Here is a 17961-nt window from a genome sequence, read left to right as displayed (position 1 = left end):
TTGTCAGCCTTCACATTAAAGGCTATTTCTGGACTTCCTGGAGGTTCAATGGTTAAGACTCCATACTGCAAATGCAGGGGGCGCAGGTTCAATCCCTGGTCAGGGAACTAAGATCCCACATGCTGTGTGGCACAGCCAGAAAAGAAAGAAAATGGTGGGGGGCAGCTATTCCCATGTATTGGAAACTACAACAGTGGAGCAGTCATAAAGCACAAAACATACTTGTCCTTATTTTAAGTTTTATTCAAGTACAAGTTGCATGTCTCTGGCATGTCAGAAAAGAATAATCATCCAAAATTACTACAAGAGGTTAAGTAACAGCTCACATTTTAAATGTTTAAGTTCAGTTCAGTCGCTCAGTCATGTCCAACTCTTTGCAACTGCATGGACTGCAGCACGCCAGGCCTCCCTATCCATCACCAACTTAGTTACTTTGAAATTACGCTGATAGAAAATCAAACCTGTTCTTGAAAGTTTTGTTGCAGTGAGGTAGGGGCCTCATAATGCTCATCAGAATGAAAAGCTTTGCTGTTAGAGCAAAAGGCATTCATTCAATTAATGTTTACTGAGTTTATAAATGAGACAAAGTCCCTTCCCCATTTAATTTCCCCATATATCTGGCAGCATAAATAACAGTAAACAAGTACATTAAGTATCAAATGCTTTGTAGCTTCTAGAAAGGAGTTTGTATTTTACTCTGATGGGAAGCCAGAGGAGTGATTAGATCTGGTTTGTATTCATAGATTACTTTCACCACTATGTCAAGAATTGTCTTTGGGGAAGAGGTTAAAAGAGAGCCAGGGGACTAGGCGGGAGGCTATTGGCCTCATCTAAGCAAAAATATATATAGTTCAGACTACACTGTAGGGGTGGTAGGGTCTAAAATGGTGGGGTTTGGGATACATTTTACAGGTAGAGCCAAGAAGACGGGTTGGTGAATTGCACATGTCTGGGGAGTAGAGGAGCAAGACAAGAATAACTCCTGGGGGAAGGTGGGAGGAGCAGGTTTGGTGTGGGATCTAAAGTTGTGTGTTAGGCTTGCTAAATCTGAAACCCAAGTAGATATATTTCCTCAAATAGATATTTGGTAGGCTGTTTGGAGCTAATTAGGGCTGGAAAAAATATACAGATGCAATTTAAACCCTCCCATCAGGGTAAGTTCTTACAGAGAGTGAGTATAGAGAGAAGACAGTCAAGAACTAAACGTGGAGTCCTGAGGAAGGACCTTAAGATATATTAAATGAACAGTGAACTCATCTTACCCAGAGCAAATTTGGAATTAAGCCTTGGAATTAAGGGGAAAACAGCAAGCTGTGACCTTCAAACTGGTTCCTTACTGCAATTCTGAAAAATGAAAAAAGCCTTTTCCAACAGCTTTAATGAAAGACATCATCAATGTAGACTAATTCTTTACTAGTGAACCCAGTCAACCTGTGTTTTCTTTTGTTAAGAATTGGCCCTGCTAACCAAATAGAAGATATATATCTAAAGAAAATAATATCCTTTTGTCCCTTTTGTGGATTAGTGACTTCTTTCCCTTCCAGAAACTCTAAAATTATTCTTGCAGTTCTTCTGTGTCTACAACTCAGAAGCTATAGGGTTTTCTATAACCCTTCAAAATGAAAATAACTGTTTGCAGAGGGAAAAACATTAAGGTATGACACATACCTATCTTAAATGTGGTTTCCCTTCCTTTGAATAAACTCATTTTTGTCTTGACGTAAGTTTTTCCACATTCACTCTAAGCAGTTGTGACTAGTCTTAGTTTGAAAAAGTTTTACACAGCAACCTTGCTACAATTAGACATTACCTTTGATTTTTGTTTATTACAAAAACATGAGACCACTTTGTAATTACATTATTCTACCTATGAGAATGTAAACAGGAGTTCCATTAATTGCTTTGCTAGTCTTTTTTTTAGCTCTGGCTTTTAATTCTAGATTTATATAAATGTATTGAATCTAGTGGGATATCTATAGGGGTAAAGCTCACCATTTTGTGACTCTTAACAAGCTCTGTTACCTCTCTATGGTTTCATGTTGCTAATACCCTGAAATACCCTGAAATAATAATAAATATCAGGGGAAAGGTGAGATGTAAATTAGTTGCCGTGGTGGACATGATGTGGGCTTTCTGATCCTTTTTTCACCCTTGTGTTCTAGATCCAAAATGAGATTGCATAAATAAAGCCTGTGAAACAAAAAAAGCAGGCAAGTGTTATGCAACAAAAATGGTTAGCATGTTTAAAAGTAGGATGAGCTGAATAAAAGCTTAAATATTACCTAGGTTTCTATTCTGCATTACAAATTACCACAAATTTAGTGACTTAACCCTTACTATCTCCACAGTCACTGGGTCATGAGTCAGGGCACAGCTTAACTAGACCCTCTGCTTTTGTCCCAAGGCTGCCATCAAGGTGGCAGCAAGGCTGTATTCTCATCTGTAGGCTCAACTAGAGGAGACTCGGCTTCCAAAGTTCATTCAGTTGTTGGTAGAATTCATGTCCTTACAGTCATAGAGCTAGGGCTTCAGTTTCTTCCTGGCAGTTGGCTGAAGCCTGTTCTCAGTAACTAGTGGTCACCCCTAGTTGCTTGCCTCATGGGCTCCCTCAGCATGCTTGCTGACTTCATCAAGACAGTAAGGGGAAGGTCTAGCCACAGCAGACTTGAGTCTTATATAAAATAATATCACAGGAGTGGCATCCGCCACCTTGCCGTAGCTGATTGGCTAGAAGCAAGTCAGATCCTGCCCACTCTTGGGAAGGAATTACAGTGGCTTAGAGGGTAAAGCGTCTGCCTGCAATGCAGGAGACCCGGGTTCGATCTCTGGGTTGGGAAGATCCCCTGGAGAAGGAAATGGCAACCCACTCCAGTATTCTTGCCTGGAAAATCCCATGGACAGAGGAGCCTCAGAGGCTACAGTCCATGGGGTCACAAAGAGTCAGACGCGACTGAGCAACAACACATGAATACCAGGATGTGGAGATCATGGGATGCTGCATGCTTTTATTTTATTGAAACTTAACTCTTCAAGGTGTTGAGGGTGGGGGACATGATGAGTGCAGTTGGAAGGAGGTAATAAATTTGATAGCAAGTATCTCTTAACTTCTGAATGTTGAGTTTTAAGCCTACTTTTCCCACTCTCACTTTCATCAAGAGGCTCTTTAGTTCTTTGCTTTCTGCCATAAGGGTGGTGTCATCTGCGTATCTGAGGTTCTTGATAATTTCTCCCAGCAATCTTGATTTCAGCTTGTGCTTCATCCAGTCCAGCATTTTGCATGACATACTCTGCGTATAAGTTAAATAAGCAGGGTGACAATATACAGCCTTGATGTACTCCTTTTACAATTTGGAACCAGTCTGTTGTTCCATGTCCTGTTCTAACTGTTGCTTCTTGACCTGCATACAGATTTCTTAGGAGGCAGGTCAGGTGGTCTGGTATTCCCATTTCTTTAAGAATTTTCCACAGTTTGTTGTGATCTACATAGTCAAAGGCTTTGGCATAGTCAATAAAGCAGAAGTAGATGTTTTTCTGGAACTCTCTTGCTTTTTCAATGATCCAACAGATATTGGCAATTTGATCTCTGGTTCCCCTGCCTTTTCTAACAGCTTGAACATCTAGAAGTTCACAGTTCATGTACTGTTGAAGCACGGCTTGGAGAATTTTGAGCATCACTTTGCTAGCGTGTGAAAGTGAAAGTCGCTCAGTCGTGTGCAATTCTTTGCAAGCCCCTTGGAATTCTCCAGGCCAGAATATTGGAGTGGGTAGCCTTTCCCTTCTCCAGGGGATCTTCCAAACCCAGGGATCGAACCCAGATCTCCTGCCTTGTTGGCGAATTCTTTACCAGCTGAGCCACATGGGGGTGTGATGAGTACAATTGTGCAATAGTTTGAACATTCTTTGGCATTGCCTTTCTTTGGGATTGGAATTGAAACTGACCTCTTCCAGTCCTGTGGCCTTAAAACTCAACATTCAGAAAACTAAGATCGGTTCCATCACTTCATGGCAAATAGATGGGGAAACAATGGAAACAGTGAGAGACTATTTTTTTGGGCTCGAAAATCACTGCAGGTGGTGATTGCAGCCATGAAATTAAAAGACACTTGCTCCTTGGAAGAAAAGCTATGACCAACCTAGACAGCATGTTAAAAAGCAGAGACACTACTTTGCTAACAAAGGTCCATCTAGTCAAAGCTATGGTTTTTCCAGTAGTCATGTATGGATGTGAGAGTTGGACTATAAAGAAAGCTGAGCACCAAAGAATTGATGCTTTTGAACTGTGATGTTGGAGAAGACTCTTGAGAGTGCCTTGGACTGCAAGGAGATCCAACCAGTCCATCCTAAAGGAAATCAGTCCTGAATATTCATTGGAAGGACTGATGCTGAAGCTGAAACTCCAATACTTTGGCCACCTGATGCAAACAACTGACCCACTGGAGAAGATCTGATGCTGGGAAAGATCGAAGGCAGGAGGAGAAGGGGATGACAGAGGGTGAGATCGTTGGATGGTGTCACCGACTGGATGGACATGAGTTTGAGCAAGCTTTGGGAGTTGGTGATAGACAGGAAAGCCTGCATGCTGCAGTTCATGTGGTTGCAAAGAGTCAGAGACGACTGAGCAACTGAACTGACTGATCTCTTAACCTTATTCCAGGCTGGGATCCCTGCAAATGGATGATTAAAAAGTCAGAGTAACTGTAACTGTGGTCAGTAATAAGTATAACAGTGTAAAGCTATCAACTACCATCTAGACATACTGTCACAAATTTTTATCTTCAGGCCAGTTCTGTTCTCAGAGCTGATGTCCACTTCATTGTCTCCAACTGCTATCACAAAGCTATCTCAGATACATGTTAAAAGCCAAATATATGTTCCTTCCTTCCCTAAGCCTGGTCCTCTTGTTTGCTCATTTCAGTTTGTTTCCAGTTGCACAAACAAGAAATTTCATCCTTAATACCAACCTTAATACCTACCTCTCAACTTTGATTTCAGTCACTAAGAAGTTCTCGTTTCTATTTTCTTCCATTTTGAGGGTACCCTGTGTGTGTGTCCTGTGCTAAGTCACTTTAGTTGTGTCTGACTCTTTGCTACCCTATGGACCAGAGCCCACCTCCATCCAGGGGTTCTCCAGGCAAGAATACTGGAGTGTGTTGCCATGCCCCTCTCCAGGAGATCTTCCCGATCCAGGGATCATATCCATGTCTCTTATGTCTCCTGTGTTGGCAGGCACTTTACCACTAGCACCACCTAAGAAATCTGTGCTTTCCCTGGCTTTTCCCAAGCATTTGCTCTGATGAAGAAGAAGACACCCTAGCAAGAAACCAAGGGCAGCCTCCAACCAACAGCCAACTAAGGACTTTGGTCCAGTAGCCCAGAAAGAACTTAGTCCTGCCCAACAACCACAAAGTGAACTTGGAAGCACTTCTTGCCCCAGCTGAATCTTGAGATGACCCCATCTCTGGCTGCCACCCGACTGCAGCCTTCTGAGAGACCCTGTAGGAAAAGGCCCAGCAAAGCCGTGGCCCAAAGCCTGACCTGCAGACCATGGGAGGTAAGTGTGTGCTGTTTTAAGCCACTGAGTTTGGGATACTTTATGATGCAGCAATAAAGAGCTCATCCATGTTGTATGGTACATAGTACTGGTTCCCTTTCCTTCCTCAAGTCTCCTTTCTAATTTTGGTGCTTTTTACCATCCCAAATTTCTGCCATATGTACTGGGATGAACTCTGTTTTCCCGTGGCCCTGTTCATTGATCATAGCTTGAGTCTTCAGGGTCATGCAGACTTCAACAGCAAACATGTATCCCTGAGGCTGCACTCCAAGAAATCATCCCTGCTCCTTCAGGTGTTCTTGAGCGGTTCCTGGGAGAAATTGTGTCTATCTACGTAGTGCCCAAATTGAGTGGAAAAAACAATCACTCCATGTTCTGAGTACTCCTTGTGTAACAGCTGCTTATTCCTTGAAAAGCAAGGCCAGTACAATGCTCAGTAAATGTAGGCCAAACACAAAACATCCTGTTTTCAACTCAATCTAAGATTTTGGTAGAGTTTTGAAGTACAACTGCAGACAAAATATAATCGCAGGCTCATTGCACTGCCTGTTTTCCATCAATGCTGTGGTTCAGCCATTCTGTACTTGTGTAGTTGTTCTTTGGCCTCCAAAGGATAAGATCTTTTATACCTGCTTAAATTTAGACTTAATGTGTGGTCCCCCTGCATTTCTGAAGCCTTTTTGGGTGTTTATCATATCCTGGTTTTTATCATAAGCACTTTATTTTAGCCATCTTTTTTAAAAAATTGAAGAATTGTTTTTGCTCTGCTGACTTCACCTTCTCCAGGGGATCTTTCCAACCCAAAGATCAAACCCAGATCTCCTGCATTGCAGGCAAATTCTTTACCTTCCAAGCCACCACGGAGGGAATGGCTACCCACTCCCGTATTCTTGCCTGGAGATTTCCAAGGACAGAGGAGCCTGGAGGGCTATAGTCCATGGGGTCGCAAAGAGTCAGACACAACTGAGTGACTAACACTGTCATTGACTTCACCAGGTTATTGCCACAATTCAATATACTCACACAAGGGAAAACATAAAATTTCCAGTTTGTTGTTTTTTTTTTTTTTTTTTTTTAACATTTCTTGAAAATCTTCTCTTGTGACATCAAGTCCAGTTTGTTTTTTATTTAAGAAAAATTATAAGACTTTCCTGGAAGTCCAGTAGTCAAGACTGTATGCTTCCAAATGCAGGGGGCATCAGTTCTACCCCTGGTCAGGGAGCTAAGATCTCACACACTATACAGCACAGCCAAATAATTTTTAAAGAAATATTGTAAACATATGACATAATGATATCACTCATGGATTAAAGCAGCTGATATCTCATAAAGATATTTAATAAATATGTGATAAAGATAACAGAATTTTGAAGCTCATTTTATTTTATTTTTTTTTTTTTTTTTGATTTTTTTTTTTTTTTGAAGCTCATTTTAAACTACCTCAGTTAATACATGGGCCTCCTTGATGGCTCAGCGGGTAAAGAATCTGCCTGCAATGCAACAGAGACAGGAGACACAGCTTCAGTCTCTTGGTCAGGAAGATCCCCTGGAGGAGGGCATGGCAACCCATCCCAGTGTTCTTGCCTGGAGAATCCCATGGACAGAGAAATCTGGTGGACTAAATTCTAAAGGATCACAAAGAGTTGGACACAACTGAAGTGACTAAACATGCACACAGAGTTAATACAGGACATATCAAATAAATTTTCTAATCTTGTATAATTAACATTTTTCTTGATGATAAGTGGTTAAAAAGCATCTTGTGCTCAAAAAAAATGACAAAGCATATATAACTGGGTTGCTAAGATAATACTGTACTTTGCTGTCAATCATAATCTCTCAAATACTCCCATATTAGGCCAAGGCAATAAATCAGTTATGAAAAAATATGTGGATATAAGATTCAAAGGCTTCCTGGTGGCTCAGATGGTAATGAATCAGCCTTCAATGCAGGAGACCCGGGTTCAACCCCTGGGTCGGGAAGATGTCCTGAAGAAGGGAATGGCAACCCACTTCAGTATTCTTGCCTGGAGAATTCCAAGGACAGAGGAGCCTGGCAGCTACAGTCCACGGGGTTGCAAAGAGTTGGACATGACTGAGCAATTCAAAGAAGTAACTTCCTTGTTCAAGTTTGGACATAAGCATTTCTTTAATTTGTTTGGTCCTATCCGAAAGTTAATCCAATATGCTACGATCTGGTGATGGACTTCTCATACTGAAGCACTCTTTCTCAAAACTTAATAATTTTGAGTCATAGTAACTACACTATTCAATGGAAAAAATTATTGAGTTCATGTAGGAATATTTAAGGCAACTTGAGTTACAAATAATTACAAAAAATAACACTAAAATGGAGAAGGAAATGGCAACCTACTCCAGTATGCTTGCCTGGAGAATCCCAGGGACGGGGGAGCCTGGTGGGCTGCTGTCTATGGGGTCACACAGAGTCGGACACGACTGACGTGACTTAGCAGCAGCAGCAGCATACCTGCTGTTATCCAGGAGTTTGTACCTGGAACTAGTTACCTTCCCAAATCACGAACGACACCAAACCCACTAAAAAAAAAAAAAGAAAAAAGAAAAAAAAAATAACACTAAAAGAATTGGGGATAACAGATACAGAGATGTTTTGCTCTAATGGGGAGCAGAGAAGTAGTCCACAGTTGGACTAGTGGGGTCCAGTGTAAAAGATTTTCCAGATAGGAAATACTAACGACTGTTTGCAGATGGGAATAACCAACTAGAGAAGAGAAGGGTTTACAGTTGATAAAGTGATGTCCTTGAATAGATGAATGGGGTCAGGAGCTAAAGCACAAGTGGAGGGTGGCCTTAGAGTGAAGGTAAACAATACATCCTCAGCAACAGGAGGGGAGGTGGAGGATGTGGAGACCTTTTGGTATGTGGTGGTGGTGGGCGTGTGTGGAAGCTCTCTTCTAACTGCTTTTATTTTCTCCATTAGGTAGGAAAGCAAGATATCAGTTGGAAGTAAGAACTGGGAAAAGAGGTTTGAAGAAAGTGGAGAAATTGTGAAAACAGATATCTTAGAGTGGAGCTGGGGAATTCGATGAACCAGGAAAATGTAGTTCTAGGCATCAGTTTCAGACACAAAAACGTGAGGAGGAATAAGACTATCTTCTTTGTCCCTTCTTAAGAGCCTGGAAGCATTTCCTTGAAGCTCCCAGCCAATTGCCTATGAGTAAGAATTAACATCCGGCCTGGAGCTCCACAGAGATTTAGACCTACCTGGGATCTTCCTTCTCACAACACTGTTTCCTTGGCCACTGTCATGTTAAGCTAGAGAGGAATGCTTTGTGCTGGAAGCTATCTGCCTGTTTTCTGTGAAATCCCTGGTCTGTGGAATGCACCTGTGGAGGGAGAGCTCTAAGCTGCCATCCAGAGAGAAACTGGTAAGAAGCCAATCAAATGAATCCATGCACCTGGAACTTTCCATACGTGACCTGGGTAGGTTCTAGGGGCCAAGAGGCTGTGTGTGTTGGTGGTCCCTGAACTTGTGGATGGCATGAAGGTACTGTGCACTCAATACTCCTCTCTTCATCTCTCTGTAAAGTTTTAAAAACTGAAGTATTAGAATAAAGTCTACTCTGTGAGTTTGATTGACAGTAAAAACCCAAGCTACGGCTGATACGGGAAAGCATGGCATTTGAACAGGATTGGCATTTGAATCCTTAGCTCGATTTGTGTCTTCCTGTGTCATGGCCAGAATTGGCTCACAGACCCATTTACTGGCAAACCGATTAACAGCAAAGGAAATGAGACCACAGTGATTGCATGGACTAATTGCAACTCACCCTGGGGTGTGTGGCTAAGTGGGGAACGCTCCTGAAAGCCCACAGCTTTGTATGTGTGGGACATACTGAACAAAACAAAGGTTGTGTTAGGAAGAAGGGAGGACAGGTACCAAGGGCTGGCGGTGAAAGGAGACTGGGTGGGCAATCCGTTACCTCTGCTGTGTGTATTTAGGACATAAGCACTATCAGGGTAAAACTGAATTTTCTCTCAGGTATCTGTAGCTGTTTGCTGAGATGGGGATTAGTGTCAAAAATCCTTTTCAATCCTGAAAAGCTGACTATTTCATGTTAGGCATGAATTATATCACTGACCAGATATGTAACTCAAGCACCAAACCCACTCTTCCCATTGTTTCATATAATGGTCAGACTTACATGAAATTCACATCTTATGGCTTTAAAAATATTTTGAATGCTAAGCCCTATCAAATGATCTCTATTTAACATATTTTTTTGTGACTGTCATGCATAAAGTGCTGTAAAGTTACCAGTGTCTGAAGATTAGTTGAAAAGTTCATTACAGTACTTCAGTTATCTTCCTAAATTTACTTTTTACTCATTGGTTTTGTTGGGGCCCAGGGTAGATCACCAGCATGGGCCTCAATGGCATATTGCTTATTTTGAATTAAAGTTATTTAAGAAATGGTCAACATAAGGAGGGTACCATGAGAGACGTTCTCTGTCTCCCTGAAACAGGAATTAAATCTCTCCTGTGAAAGGTGCCCCCTGACCCCCACCCCACATCTGGAAGTAGAAGGACACCCCCTAATAGTCAGAGACAGGAAATGAGGGTTGAGAGGCCTGTGTTACAAATACGTTACTTCTTCAGTTTACTACCTTAAGCCCAAATTCTGTTTAGATCCTTTGCTAATTGAGCATCCCAAACCTCAATTTCTTTGTCCTGTCAATTCCTCACAAATTTATAGTTTTTGTCTAAAAAGTATAAAAGTGCCAACTTTGGCTACTTCCTTTGGTACCGTGTCTATGAGACCTCTTTCTGTACAAATTAAAAAAAAATTTTTCTCCTCTTAATCTGTCCTGTGTCCATTTTATTGCTAGTCTAGCAGCAAGAACACAATGGGGGTATGGGGTGGTGGAGATTTCCCCCTCTATGACAGTTCATTTTTAGTAAGCAATAATTCAACTGCAGAATGAGTTCATTAGAAACATTGTGTTCCACAGCTGGTGGGCACTAGTGTCAACTTGTTTTCCCTTTATCCTACACGTGTAATGTAGGTGAGCAAACAGATTTGATACTTGAAGGAGTATAAAGAATAAGCAGACTTAAGTCCAAACCATTGCGTCTATACTTTTGATGCAAAAGTGTCTGCGTGTCTTCATCAGCTCAGGTTGCTGCTGCTGCTGCTGCTAAGTCGCGGCAGTCGTGTCCGACCCTATTAATTTCAGAAAATGCCCAGGTTAATTAGCTACTTAAAAGGGCATTCCTTTGAACATTTTGGAAGAAAAAGGCCTTTTGAAGGAAAGAGAATGAATGTTCCATATAAGTCATGCATAAAACCAAGCGACTATGTGCCTGCTGCTGCTTAGGCACTTCAATCGTGTCCGACTCTGTGCGACCCCACAGACGGCAGCCCACCAGGCTCCTCTGTCCCTGGGATTCTCCAGGCAAGAACACTGGAGTGGGCTGCCATTTCCTTCTCCATCAGCTCAGGTTACCAAAACAAAATACCACAGACTAGGTTGCATAAGCAACAGAATTTTATTTTTTCATTTCTTGAAGCCAGGAAATCTAAGATCAATGTGCCAGAAAGGTAGGTTTCCCTCTGAGGCCTCTTTCTCTTAGCTTGTAGGCAGCTGCCACCATCCTGACCTGGTCTACACATGAAGAGAAGGAGAGGAACAGGAAGAGGGAGGGAGAGAAAGAAAGAGAGGGAGAGAGAGAAAGCCTCTTTGGTGTCTCTTCTTATAAGGCCACTTATCCCATCATGGGGCCACACCCCCACAATCACCATTAGCCCACTCAATCATGTCCGATTCTGCTACCACAAGGACTGTAGTCTGCCTGGAAGAGGGCAGATTGGAAGATCCCCCTGCAGGAGGCCATGGCAACCCACTCCAGTATTCTTGCCTGGAGAATCCCAGGGACAGAGAAGCCTGGCGGGCTACAGTCCATGGGGTCACACAGAGTTGGACACGATTGAAGTGCCTAAGCAGCAGCAGGCACATAGTCGCTTGGTTTTATGCATGACTTATATGGAACATTCATTCTCTTTCCTTCAAAAGGCCTTTTTCTTCCAAAATGTTCAAAGGAATGCCCTTTTAAGTAGCTAATTAACCTGGGCATTTTCTGAAATTAATAGTAATTTTTCTTATATTATCCAGTAGTGCTTATTCATGATAAATCTGTTTTGATTATAATGAGTATTTTTCAAAATTCTCTGATTAGGTATTTAATATTTGTCAATACAGAGATATTGATAAATAATTTCCCATCTCAGTTAAGGAGTAATGTGGATCTATATGGTTCGTTTGTGTTTGCTGTCCACTAACTTTACCTCCTTGAATCAAAAAGTTCTCTATGGGCTAAAATGCCATTTAATAAACTTAAGGACTCCTTGGCTTTTTAAAACATTTGTTCTCAGAGTTTCCTTCTTTTTGAGTTTTTAAGTTTTCTCTCATGTATGTGTGTGATATGCTGGAGACAGATCAACCATTTGGGAGGGAACAATAAATAACTCACTTTCAAATGATGCTAAACATGAAAACAAAAAAAATTTCAAGTGGTCATAAGAAACAGACATAACTCATCTAATCTACCACGTCAGAAAGTAAACACCTGCTTAAAGTCAAATTATGGCTTCAAGACTTCAAAACCAAAAGCTCCTGCTACACTAATCGCAAAATTTTCATCAAATACCTAAGGAATTGAAAAAGATCTTAATGGCCATTTTATCTCCATTAAAGGCAATTGGATACACAAGCCATTAACAGTAGGCTCAATTTCTAAGCTTGTGCCCAAGCACAGTTAAGCTTTCAGACAAACTTTGAAAGACACTGAGTTACCATTAATGTGTAGAGTAGCAAAAGCTTTTGATACCCTGTTAGGTTTGTTTAGTGAATGGGGTCTGTGAATTTAACTGACAAAAGACAGGGTAACAGGAGAGAAAGAAATACAAACGTATTAGTTTTGAGGGGGTTTTGGCACTGCTGCATGGCATGTTTGATCTTCGTTCCCTGACCAGGGATGGAACCCATGTTCCCTGAGTTGGGAGTGTGGAGTCTTAACCACTGGACCACCAGAGAAGTCCCTGAATTTACTGGGTTTTTTATATGCACAGGAGTTCACAGAAAAGTTAAAGTGGCTAGACTTGGGGACTTATATACCATTTTTAACAAAGGAAAGGGGATTTGAAGTTCAAAGGAAGATAAATTATGGAGAAGTGACTAGGAAATTTATAGAAGAACTAGTGGAAGATGCTGGGAAAGACTGAAGGCAAAAATAGCAACTGCAGAGGATAAGATGGTTAGATAGCATCATTGACTCAATGGACATGAACTTGAGCAAACTCCAGGAGATAGTGGACAGGGAACCCTGGCGTGCTGCAGTCCATGGGACTGCAAAGAGATGGACACAACTTAGCAACTGACCACTACTAACAACAACAAATGGAAGACAGGGTTATTTCAGTAAAGTCTGCTTACGTAAACTCGTCACAGTGCTGACTCCCAGTCTCTGATGATAAGAATGCTCTTCTCAAAAAAAAAAAAGAATGCTCTTCTCTGCCCAGTACAGTGGGGGCACACCATCCTAAAGGGAAATGTATAGCTTGCTTTCAGGCAGGTAAGGGGAAGGGGAAGGCAGAGGACTTCCCTGTAGCTGTTGATTCTCAATTGCCTTCAGCTCAAAATAATCCTTGTGCCAAAGTGGCATCCTTGGCAGGTGGGGACAGGGGAGTGCATCCTGATCCTTATCAAATGCTCACCTATTTTGAGAGTGGAAGATTGCTGTGGAAGAAGAAAGCTATTGCTTCCCAGCTCCTTAAATTTTATTTTGAAGACGTTTTCTCCTCTCAGTCTCCCTTGTGAGTCAGCAGGTTTCTCACTGCAAGAGCTTTTGTGTTGTGTAAGACCCCAAAATACAAAAATTTATTCCAAATTACAGAAAGGCCATATTAAATCTCTCAAGTTGCTCTGTTTTTCCCCAGCTGCATGCTTTTCTTCCTTTCCTTCTATTTCTTCATCCCATTCTAGCACAGCCCCATCTGTTTGAGTATTTCTCTTCACTTTCTTCCTCTGGATTCTTTATTAATGCACATGCTTTCCTACCTGCAGTACAGTGTAGAAAAGTTCCTGTGGTACTTTACAACAGTAAGCACCAGGACGTCTATTTCCCACTTTCATTTTTCATCTTCTTTTAATGTTCTTGCATTACATCTAGAAACACAATAATATAGTCATTCTGGCATGGCAAGATTTCCTTGTGTCTGCTTCCTTTTGTCTTCTGATTTAATCTTCATCCCTGATGGTGTGCTGGAGCTGCTTGCTAATTTTTCAGGGATTTTGTGAACTGGTTTTTAAGCATGGCTATTACTAAAAATTGACTTACATAAATTTACAATTAAATAAATTATGCTAAAAACATAGGTAATAAGTACTCCAAACTCAACCCAACACTTCCTAATTATTTTACTATACTATTATCTGTGCTCTTGAGGATGTTTATGCTGATTCTATCTATCTGTATGGGACTTCCCCTGTGGCTCAGTGGTAAAGAATCCGCCTGCAGTGCAGGAGACCCAGGTTCAATCCCTGGGCCAGGAAGATCCCCTGGAGGGGGCATGGCAACCCACTCTGGTATTCTTACCTGGAGAATTCCATGGGCAGAGGAACCTGGTGGGCTGTGGTCCATGTGGTTGCAAAGAGGCGGACACAGCTGAAGTGACTGAGCACGCACTCACATACATCACTCTGTATGGAGGCAACACTGTAGATGGTGTCCTACTGCCCACCTCTTTCCAACTCTGTATTTAGTGAGGTCAGGTTAAAAACCACAATTTGGAGTTTAATCCCCCCATGAAGCCAGTTGTTAAACATCTGCCAGCACACCACTGCTCTAAGCCTACAAAAAGCTGCTTGATCATTTATTAACTTTTAATGACCAAATCCTCACTTTTGATGGGTTTAACATCATTCTTCTTTCTTCCAGTTTCCAGATTTGTGCAATCAGTTCATAGAAAGGTTTCTACCAAGTCATATGCTTTGTCCTTTCAACCTTGGCTAAACAGGATAATTTTATCTTTGGTTTAGACAACAGAAGTTGGCTAACAGAAGATCAATGTCTGTCTCATTGAATAGGTGAGCTTCTTCCCTTGAGTCAGCTCTTAAGTTTTTTATTTCATTTGTTGCACACAAGCACCGCTAAAATCTTTGAGTGAATCTCTGTCAGTTGTACCGTAATCAAATTGTAGTCGTTGTTGCAGCTTTTCAATTACAGTCATCTGCACAGTTGGCATCGGAGAAGGCAATGGCACCCCACTCCAGTACTCTTGCCTGGAGAATCCCATGGACGGAGGAGCCTGGTAGGCTGTAGTCCATGCGGTCGCTAAGAGTCGGACACGACTGAGCGACTTCACTTTCACTTTTCACTTTCGTGCATTGGAGAAGGAAATGGCAACCCACTCCAGCGTTCTTGCCTGGAGAATCCCAGGGATGGGGGAGCCTGGTGAGCTGCCGTCTATGGGGTCGCACAGAGTCGGACATGACTGAAGCGACCTAGCAGCAGCAGCAGCACAGTTGGCATAGTTTAGTTTCTAACTCATGTTCACTATTCCTTTATCATCTCTACCAATTCTCTCTCTCTCTCTGTTTTTTAAATACAGTAGTTTTTAAAAAAAATATTTATTTATTTATTTGGCTGCACTGGGTCTCAGTTGTGGCCCTTGGGATCTTCAGTCTTCATTGCATGTGTGATCTTCAGTTGTGGTATGTGGGATCTAGGTAGATTTCCTAATCTAGAGGGCTTCCCATGTGGCTCAGCAGTAAAAAAAAAAATCCTCCTGCCAATGCAGGAGACACAGGAGACGCAGGTTTGATCCCTGAGTCAGGAAGATTCCCTGGAGAAGGAAATGATAACCCACTCCAGTATTCTTGCCTGGGAAATCTCACAGACAGAAGAGCCTGGCAGGCTACAGTCCATGGGGTTGCAGAGTCAGACACGACTGAGCAACTGAGCACTCACGGGATCTAGTTCCTTGACCAAGGATCCAACCCGGGCCCCCTGCATTGGTAGTGTGGAGTCTTAGCCACTGGAACACCAGGGAAGTCCCCCAGTTCACTCTCTGAAGATACTTTGTCAACACAGCTATTTCCACTTGAAGGAGACTCTGATTTAACTGAGAAGAAAACTAATGTATTTTTAAAAAATTTCCTGCCAGAACCGTACGTAGTTTTCTGAGGCTTTTAAGAATTCTGCGATTTAGAATTATTCCATTTGTTATCATCTGGGGCTTTCTCCTTTTCTTTGGAGGCCAGATTTCAAATGTTGGAAAACAATGACATCAAGATCATCTCAATAATCTAAAGAGTACTATAGGAATTAAAATTGTAAATTACCAACATCAGAATGTTTCCAGATGTGGTAGAGACAATCTGAGAACAGGAGATTCCAATCCCTCAGGCAGGAAAAAGAAGCAAAAAAAAAGAGATAGGACAGGGTGGCAGATGGCAAATTCCTATGGCTTCCCACTTTTGCCTGCAATTGACTTTAAAATAAATAAATAAATAAAATAAATAGCTCAGAGATGGTTTAAAAGTTGTGCTGTTTTATTTCTAGGTAACTGAGAAATTGCCTCAAAGACTATGCTGCTTTCCTGGTTCTATGGAGCTTCCTTCTGGAACTTCGTTTCTACAGGAGTTGGTGATTGAGTGAATCCTGTAATAAAAATAGGTTCACAGGATACATCCCTGGGGGTGATTGGCTGTGACCGGGATCACCTGAGCTTTGACTACTTCCCTTGAAAGTAGCTTCCACACACAGATAGCAGCCCCTGCAGGCGTGGGGCCCAGCCTTCTCCCAGACTTCAGCTTACATGTCTCCTCGGGGCTCCTTAGTTGGAGAGGAGGTGGGGGAGCTGGTGCTGTGATGTGCACCCTCTGTGGGGAGACCTGGAGTTGTCAGAACTTGGGTTGTCGGGGAAAACCTGGTTGACATGTCACAGTGGGTCCCCAGGTTCCCAGGTGCAGAGGCCTCTCTGTTCCCCTCCGAGGTCTTGGGCTGGGCAGAGGATGTGAGGACAGGGCCGCTCACAGCTGTGCTCCCAGACAAGGAAGGGGCCCCGGTGGACGCGCTGGGTCTGGAAATGACGGGCACTGGCTGAAGCTGGACGCGTGCCACCATGCTGACTCTGGGCCTAATTCCATCTGGTGCTCCAAAAATACTGGATGGCCACAAAGCTAGCAAGGGCGCTGCCTCCCTGTTGTAAGCAAACTCTGGTCGCTCCATCAGTCTTTGAATTGGCTGTAAGGAGGACGGAGAGACCATGTTAGATAAGACACTTCCTGGCTGGAATATACAGGCCGCTCTGTGCTAACTGACCGTTTTGGCCTAAAAGAACTTTTTTTTTTTTTTTTTTTTGGAAGGAGAAGTGCATAACAATTGGCTCATGGGAAAGAATCTGCCTGCAATAAAGGAGACCAGGGGGGTCGATCCCTGGGTCAGGAGATCCCCTGAAGAAGGGAATGGCTACCCACTCCAGTATTCTTGCCTGGAAAATCTCATGGACAGAGGAGCCTGGAGGGCTACAGTTCATGGGGTCGCAAAGAGTCAGACACGACTTGGTGGCTAAAACACACACAGTGCATGTATGGCTTCTGCAGGAGATGAAGAGGGCGTCTGAGACTGGGGTGACTTGCAACAGGTAGGTGTGGTTGAAGGAGGGCTAAACTGGGAAACTGGTTTGACTTTTGCCTGATTTGCCTAGGTTTAAATGCCATCTGTCCCCAGAGATACAAACATTGAGCATAAGGAGGCAAGTCCTGAGGACAGGTCCATGTCAACATCCCCAAGGAGAAAGGTTCTAAAGTGTCCTTAGATCCCTGCTGTAGCCTGGTCTCTGCCACCCATGGCCCAAGTCAGGTCCATGCTGGTGCTTTGACCAAACAGTTAACAATGGGCCAGATATTTTCTGTCCTTTCATTTTTTCTCCCCTTTATTTTTTTATTTTTTCTCTCCCCTTTATTATTAGTGTGTCAAAACGGTAGGACATTTTCAACAAAGACATCCTTTTGGCACTACTGTGCTATATTCTACAAACCCCTTCACCAATCGGTGCCCTTTAATTTGGTCTAATATTTTGTGTCTTTCTTGTCTCATCTCCATTGACCTATTTTTTGTCACCAGTTTCCTATTAGAATGGTAAAGTGCCACAAGAAAAATACAAATAGGTCAAATCTTTTCTTTCTTTTTGTATTTTGGCTCCACGGGGTCTTCATTGCAGTGTGTGGGCTTTCTGTAGTTGTAGCCCATGGCTTAGTTACTCCATGGCATGTGGGATCTTAGTTCCCCATAAGGAAACAAACCCACATCCCCTGCATTGGAAGGCTGATTTTCAACCACAGGACCACCAGGGAAGTCTCACATAG

The sequence above is a fragment of the Dama dama genome, chromosome 6 (genome assembly GCF_033118175.1).
Source record: "Dama dama isolate Ldn47 chromosome 6, ASM3311817v1, whole genome shotgun sequence".
NCBI classification, from domain to species: domain Eukaryota; kingdom Metazoa; phylum Chordata; class Mammalia; order Artiodactyla; family Cervidae; genus Dama; species Dama dama.
This window is presented reverse-complemented; position numbering follows the sequence as displayed.